General features: G+C 44.0%; 1 long non-coding RNA gene across 2 annotated transcripts; it reads right to left on the bottom strand.

Moving 5' to 3' along the window:
- Window positions 1–10,710: 10,710 nt before the first annotated feature.
- On the bottom strand, window positions 10,711–17,813 carry LOC138990467 (uncharacterized). Of its 2 annotated transcripts, none has more exons than XR_011466614.1 (3): window positions 15,554–17,813; window positions 12,523–12,601; window positions 10,711–11,621 (listed from the first exon to the last, which is right to left on the bottom strand). It is a non-coding gene; the product is annotated as an uncharacterized lncRNA (long non-coding RNA). The 2 variants fall into 2 exon arrangements; XR_011466615.1 differs by having other exon boundaries at window positions 16,993–17,813.
- Between the last annotated feature and the right edge of the window lie 7,082 nt (window positions 17,814–24,895).

The raw sequence follows: 24,895 nt of genomic DNA, 5'->3' as shown, positions 1-24,895 counted from the left end.
CATGTTACTGTCTCTATACATCCCACACCCTTTGCCTCTTCTCACCCACCTTGTCCATAAATTTGTTCCCTATGTCTGTGTCTCCACTGCTGCTCTGCAAACAGATTCATCAGTACCTTCTAGAATTCCATATACATGTGTTAATATATGACATTTGTTTTTCTCTTTCTGACTTACTTGACTCTGTGCAATAGGCTCTAGGTTCATCTACCTCATTAGAACTGATTGAAATGTATTCTTTTTTATGGCTGAGTAGTATTTCATTGCATATATGTACCACAGCTTCTGTTCTTCAGTAGAGAGCTATCTCACTGTGGGCAGCCCAGCCCTGAAGGCCAGACCAAGAGGACACCTCTGAGGAGTCAGTAGCCTCTCCAGGCCCCAGGGCTCTGAAGGCCACCATCCTATGAAGGAGACATGTTTCCCTTTACAGAACACACTCTCCATCCACCCTCAGTGGATTGGACAACAAGGCTAGCTTTCTACATCACCATGCAGAAGATAGGATTGTGTAAGAGTTAGACAGCAGGTGCTATTTATTCAGAGCATGGGACTGCTCAGAGTACAAGGTAATATCAAATTTTTAAGATATAATTGAACACTATGTTGCTCTTGTATCTTATGCTTGGACTCCACAAGCCAGAATAATTTAACCCAAGGAAAGAACTCTCTAATAGCTCTTCTGGTGGGCATAGGCAGTAGAGCAAGCTTTAGGGTAAGAAGGCCTTTTAGCAGAATCATTCAAATCATTGAACCTTGAAGGTAGATATCTTCCTTGACGAGTGGCACATCATTCTGAGTGACAGGAATGCACACCTTGTCTCTCACCAGCAGATAAATCTTTAACCAGCTGTAGGAAGCTTGCTTATCACAAAACTAATGAAACTTAGCTGGATATGGACAGCCAAACAGGTTGACAGCAGTGAAAACCAACATCCAAGACACTAGTTGAAGAAGAAAGCCAAAACTATGATGCCTAGATGTTAACATCCAATAAGATATTTGTTAAAAAATAAAGAAAGACATGAGAGGATTGGCCACAGCAATCTTGAGGGAAAAAACAAAACAAAACAGAGCTGGAGGAATCAGGCTCCCTGACTTCATATAATACTACAAAGCTAGAGTATGAAACTGGCACAAAAATAGACTCATAGATTAATGGAACCGTAGAGAAAGCCCAGAAATAAACCCACACATCTATGGTCAATTAACCTACAACAAAGGAGGCAAGAATATACAGTGGAGAAACGACAGTCTCCTTAATAAGTGGTGCTGGGAAAACTGGACATTTACAAGTAGAAGAACAGAGTATGGAACAGAATGGCAAATAGAAGGGGGAAAGTGGAAACAGTGACAGACTTTATTTTCCTGGGCTCCAAAATCACTGTGGTCGGTGACTGCAGCCATGAAATGAAAAGATGCTTGTTCCTTGGAAGGAAAGAATGACAAACCTAGACAACATGTTAAAAAGCAGAGATATATCACCTTTCCAACAAAGACCCATATAGTCAAAGGTATGTTTTTCCCAGTAGTCATGTACAGATGTGAGAGTCAGACCATAAGGAAGCCTGAGTGCCTAAGAATTGATGGTTTTGAATTGTAGTGCTGGAGAAGACTCTTCAGAGTCCCTTGGACTGCAAGGAGATCAAACCAGTCAATCCTAAAGGAAATCAACTCTGAATATTCACCGGAAGGACTGATGCTGAAGTTCTAGTACTTTGGCCACCTGATGGGAAGAGCCAGCTCATTGGAAAAGACTGACGCTGGGAAAGATTGAGGGCAGGAAGAGAAGAGGGAGGCAGGGGATGAAATGGTAAGATAGCACCACCATGTCAAAGGACATGAATCTGAGCAAACTCTGGGAGATAGTGAAGGACAGGGAAATCTGGTGTGCTGCAGTCCATGGGGTCTCAAAGAGTCAGTCACGACTTAGTGACTGAACAATAACAACAACGTGTAAAAGAATGGCAACTTTTAGTTTTCATTAAAGGAACAAATATTAATAAAAAACCTAGCATCTGCTACTAACACAATTTCATGAAATGAAATGCACTTTAATTCCAAACAGGAAGGACATGATTGGATAATGAAGATGCCTGGGCAGAAGGGCCTTGATGCACAGAATAACCAGATAGATGAAGGGCGTTAAGGTGTTAGCACCTTCAATCAGAATGATGTCAAAAAAACAAAAGGTAAAATAGTGTCTAAAAGATCAGAAGAGGGATGATCATGATCAAATATGTTCCTCGCCCTACATTTCTGATACCTTCTTATGTTGCTGATACTTTATAATAAAATTTAAAAGATTTACTCTGCATCAGAAAACAACTGTGTCACATATTTCATGATGATGATGTATATGTAAATCATTTTATATTTTTTTTAATTAAAATATTTTTATTTACTTATTTTTTGCCGTGCAGGGTCTTCAAGGTTACACTTCGGCTTTCTCTTGTTGTGGTGAGTGGGGGCTACTCTTGAGTTGTGGTATGCTGACTTTTTATTGTAGTGGCTTCTCTTGTCATGGAGTGTGGGCTCCAGGACTCACGGGCTTAGCAGTTGTGGTGCATGAGCCTGTAGTTGCTCCACGGCATATAGGATCCTCCCAGACCAGGGATTGAACTCATGTCTCTTGCATTGCAAGGTGGACTCTTAACCACCGGACCAACAGGGAAGCCTTCATTTTATATTTTTAAAATGCTATTTGATTAAAACCTCATGACAGGAATGAGGTTCTCACCATAAATTTCATCATCCCGTGTCTCACTTTCCATCAGAAACCAAAGCTCCCAAATGAATCCCTGTTGAATCAGCAAACATCCTAACATCTGTCAACAGTCAACTGACAAACTGGACTGGATCTGAACCTTTGGGTGACAACCGACCAACGCAATCCAGACTTTTAAAAATCAGAATTGCTGTAAATTTTCTTTAAAGTGCTTCACGTACTTTCTAACTACAGTTGTGCATTCTCAGTGCTAAGTCATGTCCCACTCTTTGCGATCCCATGGACTATAACCCCCCAGGCTCCTCTGTCCATGGAATTTTCCAGGCACGAATACTGGAGTGCGTTGCCATTTCCTACTTCAGGGAATCTTCCCAACCCAGCAATTGAACCCATGTCTCTTGCGTCTCCTGCATTGCAGGCAGATTCTTTACCACTACACCACCTGGGAAGCTTATATATATTATATTGCTTCCAAGGGGCAAGGGAGCTGGGATATTTGTACACCAGCTTCTGTCAGTGTTCTGTTGAGAGAGGCTCCCAGGGTTCTTATGTTTCCAGAATTCCCAGCCTGCTTTGTGGGAGGACAGAATGGTCTCCAGCTGTTGGATAAACTCTCAGGCAGAGATACAGATGCTGACAAGTGGAGGCGGAGCATTTATACTACAAGGGAGGTGTAACCAGGGCACCCACAAGATGGGCTATGGGTCACTTGTGCCACCTTGTCAGCCCTCAGGCTGAGACGACTCAGCAAACACCTCCAGGTATTATGGTGCTTTCAGGTTTTAAAAAAATGTTTAATAGTGCTAACACAAGATCCCTTTCTCTGTGAAGTTAATGCTTTATTTTAAATCACTTTGAATGCTTTCATCTAGAATGCTTTCTTCTTTGCAAAATTAAACTTAAAAAAAAAATGACTGTGTAGGTAGTGAAAATGAGAAAGCTTAGAGGTTGGATAATCTGTTTTTTTTTTTCCTGTAACAGGAATATTCCTACCAAAAAAAAAAAAACACTTAAAAACGTTTAGAAGTGAACTGATCTTGCCAGTTATCTGAATTGTGGAGGTGAGAGACGATTCAATTAGGATGACTAAATTTAACTAGGAAGGGACACAGCAGACACACTGAAAATAGACTCAGTAGCAGAGGACTCCTGACTTCAGTCCCACAGATGTCACCCCAACATTCAAGGCATCCTGGTCAAAGGAAGACAGAAAATTCTGGTGACTCTACATGAGTGGAGGGTGGACAAGCAGGTATTGATGAAGTGTTAATGCTCCTAATTTACATTCATGTATTTCACTGCAGGGCTTCCACAGTGGCTCGGTGGTTAAAGAATCTGCCTGCAATACAGGAAATGTAGATGTGGGTTCCATTCCTCAGGAAGATCCCCTGGAGGAGGGCATGGCAACCCACTCCAGTATTCTTGCCTGAAAAATTCCATGGACAGAGGAACCTGATGGGCTGCAGTTCATGGGATTGCAAAGAGTTGGACACGACTGAAGTGACTGAGCACACAAGCACAATAAAGTCACCTTTTCTCTGATGAAATATTGAAAGAACATACATACAGATGGCCAACACACACACAAAAAGATACTCAAAATCATTAATTATTCAGTTCAGTTCAGTCGCTCAGTCGAATCCGACTCTTTGTGACCCCATGAATCGCAGCACACCAGGCCTCCCTGTCCATCACCAACTCCCAAAGTTCACTCAGACTCACGTCCATCGAGTCGGTGATGCCATCCAGCCATCTCATCCTCTATTGTCCCCTTCTCCTCCTGCCCCCAATCCCTCCCAGCATCAGAGTCTTTTCCAATGAGTCAACTCTTCGCATGAGGTGGCCAAAGTACTGGAGTTTCAGCTTTAGCATCATTCCTTCCAAAGAAATCCCAGGGCTGATCTCCTTCAGAATGGACTGGTTGGATCTCCTTGCAGTCCAAGGGATTCTCAAGAGTCTTCTCCAACACCACAGTACAAAAACATCAATTCTTCAGTGCTCAGCTTTCTTCACAGTCCAACTCTCACATCCATACATGACCACAGGAAAAACCATAGCCTTGACTAGACAGACCTTTGTTGGCAAAGTAATGTCTCTGCTGTTGAGTATGCTATCTAGTTTGGTCATAACTTTTCTTCCAAGGAGTAAGCGTCTTTTAATTTCATGGCTGCAGTCACCATCTGCAGTGATTTTGGAGCCCTGAAAAATAAAGTCTGACACTGTTTCCACTGTTTCCCCATCTATTTCCCATGAAGTGATAGGACCAGATGCCATGATCTTCGTTTTCCGAATGTTGAGCTTTAAGCCAACTTTTTCACTCTCCACTTTCACTTTCATCAAGAGGCTTTTTAGTTCCTCTTCACTTTCTGCCATAAGGGTGGTGTCATCTGCATATCTGAGGTTATTGATATTTCTCCCAGCAATCTTGATTCCAGCTTGTGCTTCTTCCAGGCCAGCGTTTCTCATGATGTACTCTGCATATAAGTTAAATAAGCTGGGTGACAATATACAGCCTTGACATACTCCTTTTCCTATTTGGAACCAGTCTGTTGTTCCACGTGCAGTTCTAACTGTTGCTTCCTGACCTATATATAGGTTTCTCAAGAGGCAGGTCAGGTGGTCTGGTATTCCCATCTCTTTCAGAATTTTCCACAGTTTATTGTGATCCACACAGTCAAAGTGCAAACCAAAAATATGATAAGGTACCACCTCACAACAGAGTGGCCATCATCAGAAAGTCCACAAATAACAAATGCTGGAGAGAATGTGGAAAAAAAGGCATCTTCCTACACTGTTGGCAGGAATGGAATTTGGTTCAGCCACTATGGAGAGCAGTATGGAGGTTCCCTAAAAAACTAAAAATAGAGTTACCATCTGATCTTGCAATCCTACTCCTGAGCATATATCCAGAGAAAAGCATACTTTGAAAAGATACATGCATCCTAATCTTCATCAGATCAGATCAGTCACTCAGTCGTGTCTGACTCTTTGCGACCAGCAGTATTTACAATAGCCAAGTTATGGAAGCAACCTAAATGTCCCCTGACAGAGGAAGGTAAAGAAGATGTGGTACATGTATACAATAGAATATTACTCAGCCATAAAAATAAAGAAATAATGCCATTTGCAGTAACATTGATAGCCCTACAGATTATCATATTAAGTGAAGTATGTTAGACAAAGACAGACAAATATCATATGATATCACTTATATGCCTAAAAAATGATACAAGGATACTTCTTTACAAAACAGAAGCAGACTCATAGACTTAGAAAACAAACCTATGGTTACCAAAGGGGAAAGACGTGTGTGTGTGTTGTGGGGAGGGATCAATTAGAGGTTTGAGATTAACATACACATACAACTATATATTAAATAGATAAACAAAAAGGACCTATTGTACAGCAGAGAGAACACTACACAATAATCTATAATAACCTATATGGGAAAAGAATCTGAAAAATACATATATATATATATAACTGAATCACTTAGCTGTACCTCTGAAACTAACACAACATTGTAAATCAACTATACTCCAATACAACATAAAAATTGACAAAGAAAAAAAGAGAATAAATCCAAGGACCATAATGATGTCTTTGATACGAAGCCAGTGCTGGGAACTTGAGCATGATTTCTCATTTTTGTTTTCTTTTATTGTGTATAGTTGATATACAATATTGTATAAGTTACAGGTGTACAACATAGGGATTCCCTTTTTAAAGGCTAGACTCCATTGAGGATTACAATATTAATAAAATATTGGCTATATTATGATTGTTGTAGCTTTTGTTTCTTGGTGTATAAAGCCCTCTTGTGGGTGTTCCCAAAGCAGGCTTGGGTAAAACCGTCCCATCACAACGACTTCGAGGTAATGTTTGCAACTTGTTCATCTCTGTTCTTAAGGTTTCATGCTGCGGACTCACATTTAAAACCCATATTCCCCATGCCAGGGCTTTTCCTGGCAGGTGATTTTTTTTAGAGGATATTAAATCATTTCATACCTACACATGATAATGCATGATATACAAGCTTCATCCCCACCTATAACTGTCTTGTACCATAATTCAATCTAGATACATTGCCTAGGATGTTTACACCTGGAACGCGTCTGTGATGAGCCCTACCCCATTTTTTCTTGCCTATTCCTGATGCTTCTTCTCATTCTTCAGTGTCCTCTGCTGTTTTGGGGCTCTGTCTTAGAGCGCCTCTCCTATTTCATTAGTGTTAACAGTTCTTCAGAGTCTTACACTTTGTTTAACCATGTTTACATTAGAAATTTTAAAAAAAACTTTAAAATCTTTAAGCAAACAAATACTTCAAAAAAGTGGGAAAGTCACCAATTAAATAAGAATCCAGAAAAAAAGCAGGGTTCTTATAAACACTTCTTTGAACTGTTTTAAGCTGGAAATAAGTGTTGTAGAAACATCTCAATTTCATTTTAAGAATATAAAATCAACAGATGCTTAGAACTGTAAGTGCTTCCTTTGAAGACTCACTCTACACGTGTAGCCCGTCTGTATACTAACAGTCATGGCGATTCCTTGATGCTTGTACATTCATTGTTGGGAGTGATAGCATGGACTCTTACCTGAGCCTCAGGGGTTTTTTCTCGTCTATTACTGGGAATAATAAGACCTATCTTGTAAGTCTGTTGTGAAGATTAAAAAAGATCATATATATACAACACAGCGCTAGGCTCAATAAATTATTGGTCTCAATTAGCCATGGTTACGTAAGACATTTTACCCCTGTTTGGAGTACAAATTGACGCGATTAAAAAGTCAACTTCTGGGATTTCTCTGGGAGTTCCAGGCTTCCACTGCTTGGGGTGTGGGTTTGATCCCTGGTCTCAGAGCTGAGATCCTATGTGTCACATGGCGTGGACACACGTAAAAAAAATAATAAATCAGCTTCTGACCACCACAAACCCTCTTTCCTAACTGCCTCCCAAAGGGGCTGATGGTGTAACAGATGGCGGCCAATCTGAAGGAGGCAAAACACACAGAGCCTCACCAGAGCCCCGTGCCAATGCTCCACCAGCTGTTTCTTGTTCCTCTTCTCCCTTAACCCAGGAAACTAATACAGACAGGAAAATCCCACCTGTCCCTGCACCGTGAAAGGGGGAGAAATAACCATGTCTCCTCATCTCCTTCATTCTCTCTCTGTCTCCTTTGCTTCATCTATCTACACAGAGCTCATCACAGTCCATTGCTTGCTGCTCTTTCTGCTTGTTTTTTGTCTTTGCCCTGAGCTCCACAGGGCAGGGGTTTTCATTCCTGGTATCTGCTGTATCCCTGCTGCCTAGAACTATGCCTGCCACCCAGGAGATGCTCAGGAAATATCTGTTGAACTTAAGAACACATGAAAGGATGAAATAGGCAGGAGCCCTGGGAATTGTCTAATGTAATTTTTTCTTATAATGATAAAACTGAGAGGAAAACTAAGAGGACTTGGGGAGAGGAATCAATAAAGGAATAGAGGGTCAGAAAGAGCAGAGCTGTTCGTCTCATGGACAAGAGGTCAAGGTAAGGACAGAAAGATGGACTGGGGCCTGAGTGTGAAAGCCCTTGCACCTGGATCAAGAATTTGGCTGTGTCCTGAAGCAGTGGAAAGCCAATGGGTTTATTTAAAGCAAAGGGGTGACAGAGATTGTTTTTAAGGAATTGCTTGGAAGCAGTGGCCATGCTGGATCAAGAGATGAGAGAAGAGTGGCAGAAAGTGGATATAAGAGATACCAATGGCCTGGGGGGAAGTTGCCCCTTTCTGAAGTGTGTGGACAGCAGAAGAAATGGAAGGTGGTGGAGAGGGGAGTCAGCTGCAGCTGGGAGCGGCCTAGCATGATTCCCAGGGTTCTACCACTGGGGCCGAGTAGCTGGTACTGGACAGCATAAGAGATGGGACAAGTTTGAAGTGGTACATACACATTTAGGGCACCCATGGAACATTTGAGTGATGTCCAATATGGGTTGGACAGACAGGTATGGAACTCAGGAGCAAGGGGAAAGCTAAGGACCTAGCACTGGGAGACACTGCCAGAGACGAAGGTGGAAGAGGTCTCATCTAGAGGTCTCATCTAGAGACCACTCTGGTTGGGCATAGATAGAAAGAAAGGAAATCCAAGGATAGAGCTCTCGGGAACAGGAAGTAGAGATATCTACATGAGAGCATGCTGTGTCTCCAAGCTTGACCACAAGCAAGTTCAAAATGCTTGTGGCTCTTTAGAGAAGGACTATCCTTTGGTATTAACTGCTGATATTTTTAATAATTCTGTTCTATTTGTCTTTTACCAAGCTTATCAATAATGAACAAACATTACTAATGTGGATAAGTTAATAGACTCTACACTAAAAGAAAGATAATTATAACAAGTGTCCATCATCCAAAATAAACACAGGAAATAGGAGTGACGGGCACTAACTTGGATCCAGAACACAAACAGGGTTTCCTGTTAGTGCAAGAGAGTAACACAAAGAGCCTACAATGTCTAAAAATAGCCTTCAGCCTGGATGGATGGTATGGTCCAAGGGCCACCTAGTTCTGTCCTGACCAGCATGAAAAAAAAATCACTGGTTCTTTCTGGAAACCTACCTGAGCCCTTTTGTGGTTCTGCAACCACCAGTCACTTGCTAACAACCTCTTGTTATAAGTCTCATGTATGAAGCACATGAGTTAGGGCTCTTGTTGTCAGAAGTGGGGATCTGGGGTTTGGTTGCAGAACTCTTCAACAAGGAGGGCTGCAGAAAGGTGGGAGGAGGAACTGTGTCTCTCTGTCGAGGCGCCCCTCATATCTGAGCTGTGACGCATGTTTGATGTAATTCCTTCTTCCCACCACTTGCTGACCTTTCAACAATGAGTTCAGGAGTCAATGTTTCTGGTAAGCTGCCCTGGTCGCTACACAGCTACTCCCACCCCTGCCCACCATCCAAACACCCAGATGCCACATTGGAGCATCTTGTCTAAAACCCTGTTTATTCTGTCTCCAAATGTCTATGCCTGGAATGTAATTTGTTCTGTAACCATCTGTTTTTCTAACTTTCTCCATTACCAGACACGAGTTCCTTGGAACAGAGGATTCACCTCTGTCATCTTTGTTGAAATAGCACCCAGCAGGTCCAGAGCTCAGGACCAGTGACACGGGCCAACCTGCTCATTGCCTGATGGCAGTCTGGGGACCACTGCCCCACGCAGGTGACCTGGCCTTGACCCCTGCCATTGACCTGACTCAACTCTCTGCGTCCGAGTATCTTCCTTGTCAGTCTCCTCAACCTCTCTTGAATCTGAGGACCAGAGCAAGCAGAACACAGGAGAGGAGGAAACTGGAAAGTCTCCCCCAAGGCCAGGAGGCACAAGATCCAAGAGGAAGTGACAGGCAGCCATGAACCTGTGGTGGACAACCACCACACATGACAGAGAGAGGCCACGGGAACCAGCCTGAGAAGGACCACGAAGTCCAACTTCTGCCCTTTAAGAGGCTGCTGACCTTCCTTCCACTTGGAGAGCTGGTGGCGGGGGTGGTGAGCGTGGGTTTCTTTATTGGTTCACTGCCTAGACGTGTAGCAGTTCTTACAGCCAAGTTCAACCAGTGAGAGAGGAGTGCCCTCACCCAATTATCCTGTCAGAGAAAAGCAGTGTGGAGATAAGCTCTTCCATAGCAAGACTCCATTTCCAAAGGGTATTTCTAGCCACCATCTTGTTGGTGCTACTAGAATGTGAAATGCCATGACTCTTAATTTTTGATTATAGAAAATTTCAAACACAAAAGCAGAAAGTAGACTGTAACAGCCACCTCAAACCCAGACCCCTCCTTCAACAACTATCAACACTTTGCCAATCCTGTTTCATTTGTCTTTACTCCCTTCCTGTTTCTTTTGTATTAGAGTATTCTAAATCAGCTCCCAGATAACATTATTTTCATGATGCCATGATCACATCCCCCAAAATTTTAAATAATTCTTTCATATCATTTAATAAACAATTGTAGAATAGGTACCCCATTTATTTTACTCACAAAGACAAAAGTGATTGGCCCAAGGTCACATGGCCATATGGAAGGGCACCATAGATGGGTTCCTCTGACCTCACAGCCCAACGCACTCCCCACCAGAGCTCCCAAGCCCGAGAAACGCAAGTGGGAAGCAGTCACACAGGCTCAGAGGCAAGATCCAGCTGGTGTGCCTCTCAGTAGGTAAGACACTGCAGCTGCAAGTCTTTGTTCTTTGGGAGACTTGTTTAGATCTTTTCCCAGAATCAACCCAAATGTTGTGCTGGAGACAGAACACACAACCCCCACTGCACGGCCTCTCTGCAGCCATCTGCCTGCGGGGGCTCGTGGAGGCTCACGTTGCCTGTTGGAGCTGGGAGGGGCTCCCTGTGTTCTCTGGATCTGAGAAGAGCATCCAGAAGAGGGATGGGAGATAACATTCCTACTAACCTCCCCTTGGACAGGAAGGACGGCCAAGCTGGAAGCCTCCCAGGTGATGCTTCAGTGACCCCAGATCCTGTCTCCGGGTCAGGGTCCCCAGATCTGTCTGTATATTGTGTTCCTTGTATGCCTCCTCTGGTTCTTTTTGAACAAGACAACTGTTGGAAAGCTTCTCCCAGACAGCTGATATTCATTAATACAGACAGAAGCCAGAGTGACGGATACATCAGGCTGCACGAGAGGATAGGAAAGGATCCTGGAGAAGCACGAAAGGAAGAAGGCATAGGACAGGGTGAAGGCGGGGCAGTGGGCGCGGGTGGGGGGGTGAGCGCCGCCTGTGACTGGGGACACCGGCCGCTACAAAGTGTGTTTATTTCCATCATCCTGAGTCATCAGCTTCATGGGCTTCCCAGCTGCACGGCGGTGTCACTCCTGATGTTGACATGTGTCTGGGAGGCAGGAAGCTTTAGAACAGAGAAAAGGACATTTTCAAATAACAACAACAACAACCAACGGCGAAATGGGAACTGGGTCATGGGGCCAAGATTCCATCCTCAGCAGGTCCTGGAACCAAAGGACGTTGCAGAGTGCCAAAAAAGCCTTGCTTTTTTCCTATCAAAAGCCCAGAAAGATTTTTTTGTAGATATAAACAAGATTATTCTAAAATTTATATGGAAAGGCAAAGAGAATAGAATAGCTAAAAGTAATTTCGAAAAAGAAGAATAAAGTAAAAGGAATCAGTATATGTGGTTTCAAGACTTACTGTGTAGGGTCAGTAATCAAGGCAGTGGTGTCAGTATAAACACATAGATCAGTGGAATAGAGCAGAAAGCCCAGAGATAGGCTCACAGAAATATGCCCAGCTGGTTTTTTCTTAATATTGCTTATATATTTATTTTGTGTAATGTATGTATATGTGTGTATGTGTTTGTTTGTATTTATTTATAAATAAATAAATAGAATTTATGCTGCCACGCAGCATGTGGGATCTTAGTTCCCTAACCAGGGATTAAATCCGAGCCTCCTGCATCCTTGTACTGGAAGGGCGGCGTCTTCACCACTGGACCGACAGGGAAGTTCTCCAGTTGATTTTTTATAAAGATGCAACAACTAGTGGTCAATAGGGGAAAGATAAACTTTTTGACGAATCGTGCTAGAAACATGGGGCATCTGGAAGTAAAAAAGATGAACCTCAACCTAAGTCTTGAGCTTAAAAAAAAAAAAAAAATCGACTCCAGAAAGATAATGGACTTAAGTGTAAAGCATAAAACTGAATTTTATTAAACATGGGAATTTTAAAATCTTTTCAAAAACATAGGAGAAATCTTTGGGATCTAGGGCGGGGCAAAGAGTCCACAGACTTACCAGTCAAAGCATGATCCACAAAAGATAAGAAAGTGGATGAGCTAGACTTTAACAATAGATTCTTTTGTTCTTTGAGACACTGCAAGAGGAAGAAAAAACAAGCTCTGTGGAAAAAATATTTGCAGACCACATATCCAACAAAGGCCTCATATCTAGAACATACAGAGAGAACTCTCAAAACTTAGCAGTTTCAAACAAAAAACTGAATTAGAAAATGGGCAAAAAATACAAAGAGATATTTTACCAAAGAGCATACACGGATGGAAAATAAATACATGGAAAGATATTCAACATCATTAGCCATCAGGGATTAACCATTCTGGTAGAATTAATGTGCTGAGTCACTCAGTTTTGTCCGACTCTTTGCAACCCCATAGACTGTAGCCTGCCAGACTCCTCTGTACATGGGATTTTTCCAGGATACTGGAGTGGGTTGCCATTTTCTCTTCCAGGGGATCTTTCTGACCCAGAGATCAAACCCGCATCTCCCACATCTCCTGCATTGCAGGCAGATTCTTTACCACTGAGCCACCAGCATAGAATTAAAGGTGTTGCCTAATAACCTAGTGGTTCTCAACCATGGCAGCAATGTTAGAACCATGCGGGGTGCGGGGGAGGGCAGGGGACAGGTGAAAAACTTTGACCCTTAGGGGGTTTATCCTCCTTCCTCAACCAGGATTCTAATCTATTTAGTCTGCAGTGATACAGTCCCAAGTATCAGTATCTTTAAGATAATTTTAAAGTTGAATTTCAAAAATACACAGAGGTAAAGAGAAACATGTAGCAAACTCCCTTATACCCACTGGGCTCAATAATTATCAATATTTCCCCCAATCTTATTGTATCTTTTGCCCTCTCCATCTTCTTTTGTTATTATTGTTAAAAGTATTTTAAAGCAAATTCTAGGTATGATATGATTTTGACCATAAGCTTTGTGTGTGTGTGTGTGTATACTGTTACATTAATAATCATTCCTTAATAATATCATCTCACGCTGGTGTTGAGAGGGAGGGTCTCCAGTCTCTGACTTCTGCGGGCATGCTCTTCCCCAAGGGCTGGGTGTCAGGAAATGTGGCTTCAGGAATTGGCTGTAGGGCTGAAGCGCTAGTCCCTCAACACCCATTCACCTTATTTTTTGAATTGAAAATAATGTTAGCATTACTTTTATCTAGGATACTCTATGGGACAGGGCATTAAAATTGTCCCACTAGCTACCACGTCCAGGCTGCTCCATTTTATTCAATGTCTAGCGGCTTCCTAGTAAAAATATGTCCCACAAAGAACTCAATAGTGTTATTCTTGGCTAGAAAATTCATCAATTCTGTGGCCCTGTGAATTCAGGCATCCTCTGAATGTGCTTCAAGTCTAATTCCTGACTCCTGGAAGGCCATTGTGAATTAAGAACCGGATAAATCTAAGCAAAAAGTCATACTACACTATCAAAGCGAAGTGCCTTGTCTTGCACCACTAGTCCAAGTGGAAACTAAAAATGAGAAAATGACATGGAAGTTTTCCAACAATTCATCCCTCTGCAAAAACCTCTGTGCTATTCACCTCCAGGGATTTTACAGTTGACCACTTTCAGGAGTTTCTTGGCAAACACCCCTGTGTCCTTCTTCCAGGGTCCTCTCCAGTGGGACCCTACTTTGGGAGAGTTGTTTTGCCTTTTTTCTATCAGATTTTGTCTCCAAATGTTAGCTGAGTTAAAATACTGACTCTTTGTTAAATATAAAAATATGTCCTCAGTTTTGAAGTCAGTCCCCTTAAAATACTTACTGACTGCAAAGAAGAAAAAAAGGGCCTGAAAGACATCACCTCATCAAGGGATCAAAGTGAAGGTCTCCAGTAACAAGACAAACTGAAATCGACCACTGATCGGAGGCATTGAGAAAGACACAGCATCACTTTGGTGATGCTCTTGCCAAATACACAGAACCCGAATTTCATCATGAGAGAACATCAGGCAAAACAGACTGAGAGCCATTCTATAAACTATCTGGCCTGTCATCTTCAAAGATGTCAAGTCATGAGACTCAAGGAAAGCCTAGGGAATGTTCCAGATGGAAGGAGACCAAAGAGACATGATGACAGAAAGTAACATGTGATTGCAAACTGGCTTCTTTGCTATTAAAAAAAAAATTAGGATAAGTGTGAAACTTCAATAGGTCTGAGGACTGGGTAGCAGTGGCACACTACTGTAAATTTCCTGGTTGCACAGTTGTACAATGGTTATGGAGGAAAACGTCCTTGTTTCTATTCATGGGGGACAGGGCGTCAGATTAGAAACTTACTCTCAAATAATCTAAGGGGAACAAATTATTTGTATTCTACTTGTTAACTTTCTTTAGGTGGGTGATTGTTTCAAAATCTGAAATACACTCACATAGATGTTTTTTTAAAGTAAGCCTTGCGTATTCGAGAGATAGAAATAGGATTTTGTGTGTGTGTGTGTGTGTGTGTGTGTTTGTTTTTACTGGGTTTGACTATCCTAGAAAAAAGTCTTCTTTGTTAAAGTATCTTTCTCACAGGTAGCTGTAGACACTGCTCTAGGCTTAATGCACCATCTTCAAAGGATGAGGTCAGCTTTGAAATTAAGCCAACAAAATGTAAAGAACACCCAAGGCTGCTGGAATTATCAGCCTGGGCTGATAAAAGGAAATGTCATATAGATCGTATTAATTATTTCAAACCAGGGCCTGGTTCTGAGACCACAAAATACGTGGTGTCTCTACTCTCTACTCTTGCGCTGGATTGTTAGAATCTACTCACTACAGAAAGTCCTTTTCACTTAACACAGTTCTCCCAGGAGGGAGGGAGGGAGGGAGGGAGATGTCTGTGTTCCTTTGAAACGGCCCTTCACAACAAAGCACCACCTTTTCCTAATAAGGCCGTCCACACTCTCAGACAGAATTAGCCACGCAGTGTAGTTCAAGTTCTCAATGCATGCAAAGTCAGACAGCAAGCAAAACATCTATTTATATGCTTTGTGATAATGATGTTGATCTATTATTCAATCATTTCTACATCTTACCAAAAAATGCAGTGCTCTTGGGCATGGCCCTGACTGCATCATTCCTGGCCAAACATGGGGGGGCTTGACTGTCATCACAAAGCTGCCTCAAGTTAGGGCTTGGCTTCCAACTCTGCCTTCTTCTTCTTTTTTTTTTTTTTTTTTTACCATTTTGAAGCTGAATAGAATAACTAGTTAATGAGTGAGGCATAGTCTGGAGGTGGTGGTAGCAAAGATTGAATTTCATTTGGCCAGAGGCCTGGAACTCGGTCTCTTGCCTCCTGAGAGCGGCTTCTTGTTATGCTTAGGGTGCACTCCATCTCTGGTTTGTCCCAGACTAAATGGAGAATGGAATTTGCCCCAGTACAAACAGAACTCAGATCGACAATAAAACCAGGGCCAGGTCTGCTGCTAATATATGGGAGCGCTATTGTCAAAAGTCTTTCTGGAGGAGAAGGAAAAAGCCAGTGTCACTGTTGAGACATGTGAAAACCAGGGGAGGTTCTAGGCTGTAAATTCACCCCTTCCCCTCCTGCCTTACACAGGGAACGTGGGAGGAGATAGATGTCCAGACCTGCGTCCCCTGGTTGGGGCTGGGGCTTTGTGACGGGGCTGGAGGAACTCTCCAGGGACAACTCTCAGGGGGAAGGCCTGCAGCAGAAGAGATGAGGAGTGGCTGAGGACAAAGAGAGAGAAAAGCCCCTGAGAGCAGTGCTACAGGGAAGTCTGCAGAGGGGCTACTGGGAGGATTTGCGGGAGACTCTGGATCTGAAGATTCTAGGTGAAAGATGCTTGTTTTTTCCTTTCTTTAAAAGAGACAGCTGGGGCTTCCCTGGTGGTCCAGTGGTTAAGAATCTGCCCTGTGAGGCTAGGGCCTCTGAGATCCTGCTATCATGGAGTGACAGGGAAAGCTGATCCAGGCACCAAGAACCCCTGCGTTCCAGCTACAGTTTTGAGATTAAGCACTTGCTAGTGGGACCACCAGAGAAGGCAATGGCACCCCACTCCAGTACTCTTGCCTGGAAAATCCCATGCACAGAGGAGCCTGGTGGGCTGCAGTCCATGGGGTCGCTAGGAGTCTGACACGACTGAGCGACTTCATTTTCACTTTTCACTTTCATGCACTGGAGAAGGAAATGGCAACCCACTCCAGTGTTCTTGCCTGGAGAATCCCAGGGACGGGGGAGCCTGTTGGGCTGCCGTCTATGGGGTCGCACAGAGTTGGACACGACTGGAGCGACTTAGCAGCAGCAGCAGCAGCAGTGGGACCACAGGAAGGAGCCTGTGAGTTGTACAGGGTTCTTCTTGGATCCACCCTTCACGACTCTGGTTTTGGTGAAGACTCAGCGTGGCAAACAGGAGGTGATGTTCCTCCAGGAACCCCACTTGAGAACCACATTTCCCTGCTGACAGCACTGGTTCGCAGAACACAGTGGATGCTGTAGGAGGGCTAGACTCACCCCTGGCCCTGGCAGTGACTGTTTCATCAAAAGCCTGAAGAGAAAAGACGGGTTCTTCTTCTCTGGGGGGAGATCCAGCTCAAATGACACTTGCTTTGTGATAAAAGTCTAAAATGACAGACAACAGAAACCATGATGATGACAGTGGGAGGCACCTAAGGAACACCGACTGCATGCTGGACCCCTCCCCAAGCACTTCCTGTCTTCACTGCTGCATCCCCTTTACACCTTTTGTCTTCATGTTTACAGGCGAGGAAACCTAGGCCCAAGAAGCTTGGGTCACTTCCGTCAGGACACACAGCCGGCAGGCTGTGGGGCTTCAACTTGAACTCCAACAGGCAATGGCTGTCCAGGCTGTCCACTCAGAGACATCTCTTTTAATGATCTTATCATATAACAACTCTGCTTACATTCTTCAGTGGCTCCAATCACCTAGACTATGAGATAAAATCAATCCCTTTGGCGAGAAGCACCTGGCCTGGCGTAAGCTGCCCTGGCCACCCTGCCGGGACTCACCATACTGTGCCATCCACCTGCATCCAAGCTCCACACGTGAGGAGTTACTCGCGCCTTCTCCCAATGGACCACGCTCCCTCCCTGCCCCACTTCTTTTGCCCGGTAACCAATCCATCACCAAGTCTATCTGGCAAATTCCTGATCAGACTTGATCTTGAACAGGGTGACCCCTTCTAGGAAGACTTTTCCGGTCTCTCCAGGCAGATGAATCCACATTCCTCTTCTACGTTTCTCCACTTCGTCTCCACAATGTGCACATCTCTATGCTGCAGATCTGAGCTCCTGAAGCACAACTGCCTGCTTGCCCTGGTCTGTTTCTCCAGTGAACTGGGACTTCCACTGCATCTTATTTATTTTTGTATTCCCAGTGTCTAGCACATGGTGGACTTTCAATAAATATTTGCGGGATTGAATTACATGACTTGGTAACTTTGGATTCATATGTCTTCCCAGGGCAAAATTTAGATCATAAATCCTTGGAAGGTAAGGACAGTTCCTTCCCTCGAAAACATTCCTCAGTGCTGAGGGCTTTGCTGGTGCTAACATACTTAAGTATTTATTAGGTAACTGAATAAACGAACAACTACTTTCAGGGAAAGCTTTAACATGAAATGAGTAAAAGGGAGATCTCTATCCAGCTATCAGGAGATACACCCAATTTTCTGGATCTTATCCACAGAAGTAAACAATGAGGCTGAAAATGGTAGACAGTGAGAAATAAAGAAATTACTTCAGGAACATAAAGCAAGTAAAAGGTCAAGCCGGGAACATATTCATAGCTTTTCATATTCAAGTCTCTTTTCTAGGAAAAGAGACTTGTTAATATAACATTAAATGATATTTTGTTCCATGGGAAATCCATCTCCAAATGTTATTTCCCTCTTGAGGTGGTACAGTTTGCATTAAACAAAACTACTCTAATGTATTAGTATCACTGATGATTCTTTCCACTGAGTACCAAGAAAAAAGTTGCTTCCACCAGTCCATGAACACAAACTCATTTTCTTTATTATGTCTTTGTTTTCTCTTTGTCCAATTAGTTGAAAATGCTTTATAGGTCTACAGGGTACGAGGTAAGGAGATTTCTGAGCATGAGAAAGGCGTTTTCCACAATCTACAGATACAAATCTTGGAAACTTATACTAAACCACAGAAGAAATGTTTAAACAATGACGGGTTCCTTTCTTTTTTTTTTTTTTTTTTTAAAGGATTTAAATTTCTTTTCAGCAATTCTAATTTTACCACTTCAAGTCATGTAAAAGGAGGCTCCAGAGTAAAATTGCCTTGTAGACCCCAGCTTGAGCTCATCACTCCCTGGAAGCACTCCACCCTCACAGGTGGCCTTATAATTTAGGTCGGAATTCGTCATCACTGTTTTCAGGTAGAAGCTACCTCTCTGGCCCTTCGATTTACCTCCTATTTACTTCAAAAGATAAAGTCCTTGAGGGGAATAAATGATCAAATCTAATGTGTATTTAAAATATTCTGTTAATTGTTTCTGTATGTCTTTCTGGAAAGAAGGACATTTTTGGAGGAAGAACAGTTACAAACATTACTGGCAGATAGAAGCCATCTGGAAGAGCATACGAAAATCACAGAGTTTTGGTCCTGGCTGGGACTGATGGTCTTGCCCTACTTTTTCAGATGGGGAAACTGAGGCTTCTTAAGGACCTGAAGGAGATCTCAGATGCTGGCTGAGTGGGGCCCTTGGTCCAGGCTTCCAGATGCCTGGTCCTAAAGACCCAGAAAGTCCTCTTGGTGACCATGACTCTGAAGGAAACCGCTGGTCAGGAAAATTCCAACGCTGGGGAGCATTCTCTGATAAAGAAGATGCCAGACAATGAATCTAATGTATAAGTGTGTGAGCTGCTCAGTGGCAGGAAATGGACAGTAGGGAGTCTGGAAGTAAGGCCGGTAACAGGAGAGCACCTGGATTTTTAAAAAAATGACTTTTATAGTTAGTTTGGAACCCTAACTCAAATGATGCTCCTCCCTCCCCTAAAAGGACTAAGGACCCATCTGTAAAAAAAGATGATGTACTCTCTGAGCTTTAGAAATCATAGAAAATAGCCAAAAAAACACACCATTAAATCACAAGGGAATGATGCAAGAGAGATAAGGAATTTTCATACTAGACCCGAATACTGGAAGCTTAACACCACGAAAGGGTTGGAAGTGAATATTGTACAAAAGGGCAGAAGAAGTGAGATACCTGCTCCAGGTAAGACAGGGAGAGAAGCCCCGCCCACCAGGTGTGGGAAGCATGCTGTCAGGATCCCTCTGGAGAATGGACTAGAGCAGTGGCCCCAACCCTTGGGCCACAGACTGGTGGGTGAACAAGTGAAGCTTCATCTGTATTTACAGCCACTCCCCATCCTTTGCATTACCACCTAAGCTCCGCCTCCTGTCAGATCAGTGGCTTCATTCGATTCTCATAGGAGCATGGACCCCACTGTGAACTGCTCATGGCAGGGATCTAGGTTGCATGTTACTTTTGAGAACCACCTGAAACCATCCAACCACTCCAGATGTGGGAAGGAGCCCCACCCACCAGATGTGGGTTCATGGAAAAATTGTCTTCCATGAAATTGGTCCCTGATGCCAAAAAAGATTGGGGACTGCTGGACTACAGGACAATTCAGCTATACCTTTCAAAGTATAAAATGTGTATAGCCTGGGTTCCAGCAATTCAACTGTAAGGGATTTATTCTCTAGATACACTCACAAATACACATTAAGTCATGTAAAAGGTTGTATTACCTTAGTCTTTGTGACTACGTAACAGAAGAATAACCTAAATGTCCATCAGTAGGAACTGGTCACATAAGGAATATTTGTATGAAAGGAACGAGGCAGAAACACATATGAGCTTCTTTGTAAAAGAGTGTGTTAGCCTGTTACTTTCCATGTAAAAAGGAAATGTACTTATGTCCGCATAAACAATGCCCAGAAAGATACATGAAAAGCTGTCACCTTTGGTTCCCTCAAAGTCTAAGGAAATTGAAACAATCACAACAATAATATCACCTCTCTCTAGACAGGGCTTATGTATGCTGGCACCTACCTATGCACTTTACATGAATTAACAAACTTAATCCTCACAGAGAGTCCCTTGGACTGCAAGGAGATCAAACCAGTCGATCCTAAAGGAAATCAACCCTGAATATTCACTGGAAGGACGGATACCAAACCTGAAGCTCCAATACTTTGGCCACTTAATGTGAAGAGTCAGAACTCACTGGAAAAGACCCTGATGATGGGAAAGATTGAGCATGATAATAGAAGAAGGGGGCGACAGAGGATGAGATGGTTGGATGGCATCATCGACTCAATGGACATTAATTTGAGCAAACTCTGGGAAATAGTGTAGGACAGGAAGCCTGGCATACTGCAGTCCATGGAGTTGCAATGAGTCAGACATGACTTAAGAGGCTGAACAACAACAACAACCATCCTCACAACAGTTCTCTAGACAGATATTAGGGTTCCCATTTTATAGACAAGGAAACTGAGGCACACAGTTTCTGTTACTTGCCTACAGTCAACCAGACTGGCAGGGGAGGAGTTGGGTTTGAACCGAGGCAGTTTGCCTGAAATCTATGCTCTGAATGATTCCACTCTGAAATTTACTTTTCATTGCGCATCCTGTTTAACAGTTAGATTCCCCCCTGCCGTTATTGTACTCATTCATATATGTTTTTCAGTTAAAATTTTTTTTTGAAAAAGAGACTGATTGGTCCCTTCCCCTCTCATTAGAGCCCCAGACCGGCTTTTGGGTAGAAGGCCTATAAGAGGGAGGACACAGTGCTGCGGGTGGGACCAGCTTCAGGAGGAGCTGGGGGGACTGAGGTGTCTGCCGGGGGTGGCGTGGAGAACACGTTCGTGGAGCAGGGGGTGGTGGCAAGCAAATCACTTCTCCATGGGCTTCAGTTCCTTGCTTTAATGACAACCCTCTATCAGTGAAAGATTTGCTGTTTCATCCTGCTGCAGAGCTTGCAAATTTGGCCGTACTTAGCTAATTTCATTGACTTTTGACCACTCATCATGTTTTTAACATTCATAAACATATCTGTATTCTCCTGCTGATCTGTGGGAGCATCTGACCTTCCCAGGCCAAGCAACAATTCTGAGGGGGTTGACCCCCAAAGCGATCTCTGCATACTTCAGGTGCAGGGAGAGCGGTGAACTTTGATAAACTAGCCCAAAGTCAGAACAAAGGCAGGAGAGGGTCCCCAGGTGATGTGCAATGTGACCTCACAGGTGGCCAGGCTCCAGGTTCCCCGAGCTGAGAGAAAGCATAGCTTCTTGCTGGTCACCCATCTGCCCAGTGGTTCAATGTATTATAGCACTGACTGCAAAATCTCCTTGAAATTTTACAATAAAATACAAGAAAACTTATGTGTGTACTATGACTTCTGTATATGCATGTCCCCACCCCCAGCATGGCCACCCTGCCCTGCAAGCTTTTGAGAGGATAAGTTCAGGTAGGGGTAGCCTGGGAAGATTACTGAGGAGTGTTCCCAGCCTATTTATTGGTGGGTTGAGGATGTTAGGGTGGAAAAGGCAAGGATGTCAAGGAGTCCAGCTCATGATGAGTGGGGTGACTGCAGTGGGAACAAGAAGCTTTGAGCAGATGAGTGATGTGATCTGATGTATGTTTTCCGGCTGTTCTGGAGGAAGCACTGTTGGAGGAGGAGTGGAATCAGTGGGTGAGATACTTTTATGAGATTCCACAGAAAAGATGTCAGTGTCTATGATGGTGAGAGCTGGGCAAGTGGTGAGCAGTGGTGGGACCCAGGGTCTACTTCGGAGGTAGAGCCCGTAAATTTTGCTGATGTGGGAGAGGGAAGTAAACAGGAATTGAGGATGACTCCCTGGTTTTCATCCTAAGTCAGTGAGCCTTTGGTGGTACTAACTTCAGATCAAGAAGTCTCTGCAAGGCCCTCGAGCATGAAAAACAGATGAGAAAAACGTCAAGAGTTCTGTTTGGGTCTTTTTCAGTTTGAGATGCTTATTTACCATTCAAGAAGAAATGTCAGATATGCAGATGAAATGAGCATAGCTAGACACAAAGATTTGAGAGACAGACTTAGAATTAGATATGGCAGGACTGCCCTGGTGGTCCAGTGGTTAGCACTCTGTGGTTTCACTGCTATGGTCTGGGTTCAATCCTTGGTCAGGAACTAAGATCCTGCAAGCCATGTAGCATAGCCAAAAAAAAAAAAAAAAGAAATCGGCATGGCTTCCTATAACAGAATGTTTCCCAGGTAGCTCAGTGGTAAAGACTCTGCCTGCTAATGCAGGAGACACAAGAGATGTGAATTCGATCCCTGGGTCAGGAAGACTCCCCGGAGGAGGAAATGACAACACACTTCAGTATCCTTGCCTGGGAAATCCCATGGACACAGGAGTCTGGTGCGCTGTTGTCCATGGGGTTGCAAAGAATGAGACACAACTGAGCACACAGACCAGAAATCCTGAATATCAGTAGCTTCAACAGAAGAGGCGTATTCCTTGCCCAGCTGGTGGTAATCTGGAGGTAGGCCCCTCAGGGCTGATACAGGGAATGCGCTCCTCATCAAGGACCCGACACCTGTCTTTCTGTCTTTTCTTTATTGTCCCCAGCATGTGGTTGCTGTCCCCAAGGCCATGTCATGGTCCAGCATGAACCAGGGCGCTCTCCTCATGAATTCCACAGTCTGAGAACAGGAAGAGTAGGGGAAGGTGAGGCTACATGGTCTTCTGTCCATCTCATTCTCTGGAGCTTAACACCATGGCTGCAGGGGGATGCGAGGAGTGTAACCTTTTCACGGGTGCATCGCTGCCCTTAATGACATCCCTCACTGGGCTTCCAGATAACGGGAAGAGCCTCTGCTGTAGACTCATCTGCTCACGAATGGGATTGACAGTTGTGACACTGGCAGATGACACAGTCAGGGAGGGGAGGGCCGGATCTGCAGAGAGAACACCGACATGTGGGGGCGGAACCAAGGGCCGCGCAGCTCCGCTGGGCTTGAGCAAGTCTCTCTGTCTCGTCTCCGGGCCTCAGGTTTTGACAGCCACTGCTTTTCCTTCTCTCGCTGTCCTACTTGACACAGATACCACCTTGCTGTGTTTTCTGCACTCTTTCAAGGAGCCTTTCTAGAACAAGACTGTGCGTAAACAAATGAACCAGTCTTTGACCGGTCTTCCTTCTGGTAGAATGGAAAGATGAGAGAAGGAGATAAAGAAGAGGTCAGGATGGGGGGCAGGAAGGAAAGGGAGGAGGGGACAGTGGGCTGACTGAGGAGGTTCTTCCTGGAAGGAGCCTCAGGACTTGTCCATTTATGTGTGTTGCCTGGATGTGGTGACAGATTCAGACTCTCAGAGCATCTCTTCATTAGCGGCTTCCTGGGGTCTGTCTGGAGAGATTACCAGACACTTGGTAGGAATTTGACCCTTGACCATGAACAATGATGACGTGGGCATCAGTGAGTGAAGGACACTCATATCTTCTCATGACCTGTGACCGGCGGATTGTGTCTCACAGAAGAACCTCTTTAACGACAGACACAGACAAGACTGAGCATCTGAGCACATCAAATTATATAAAGACCCTAGTGATTCCAGCTCCAGCAATGGTCTGTGCTCCAGAGCTTCTCTCCTGAAGGTTCCAAGGTCCAGCATAACCCCACAGGTATGTAATAAGTCAGTAAATACTTGGAAGTCAAAGATATAGGAAGCAGACAGCTTCATTTGAGACACACAGCACCCTCCTCAAACACCCTCAACGCCACCCCTAGTACATTCTGCAAACTAGCAGTCCTGTTTAGATTCCAGGACTCAGGGGGCAGAACGACCCAGTCCAGGGGGCACTAAAGCAAGAATGACCCAAAGGCAGCTGTGACTGAAGCAGCTCGGCTGTCAGAGCTGGAGCCAGAAAGGATGCTGGAATGAAGGAAATTTACCCTTGTTAAGCTTCTTGCTACTTTCTCCCAGGCAAGGATGGGAGGACCACCACCAGGATGGTCCAGCATGGCTGGGCAGTTGTCCAGAGCAACCTTTGCTTTGACAGGTGAGGCCTCCATGCCAGGCTCAGCTGACTGTCATTGTAGCAAGCATGACCTTGGCGTGTATACCTATTTCCCGTATCCTACCTGTCACAGGTTGGGGCTGGCCCAGTGCCAATGCAGGAGCCATGGGTTTGATCTCTGGGTCGGGAAGGTCTCCTGGAGTAGGAAATGGCAACCCATTCCAGTATTCTTGCTGGGATAATCCCATGGATAGAGGAGCCTGGTGGGCTACAGTCCATGGTGTTGCAAAGAATCAGAACGACTGAGCGACTGAGCACACACGCAGGTCCGTGCTACTAAGTTTAATCTGAGTTCAGCAGTGCACCAATATATGA

The sequence above is a fragment of the Bos mutus genome, chromosome 13, assembly GCF_027580195.1.
Source record: "Bos mutus isolate GX-2022 chromosome 13, NWIPB_WYAK_1.1, whole genome shotgun sequence".
Classification (NCBI taxonomy): Eukaryota; Metazoa; Chordata; class Mammalia; order Artiodactyla; family Bovidae; genus Bos; species Bos mutus.
Note: the sequence above shows the minus strand (reverse complement) of the source record. Positions and strands in the feature narration are given on the sequence as shown.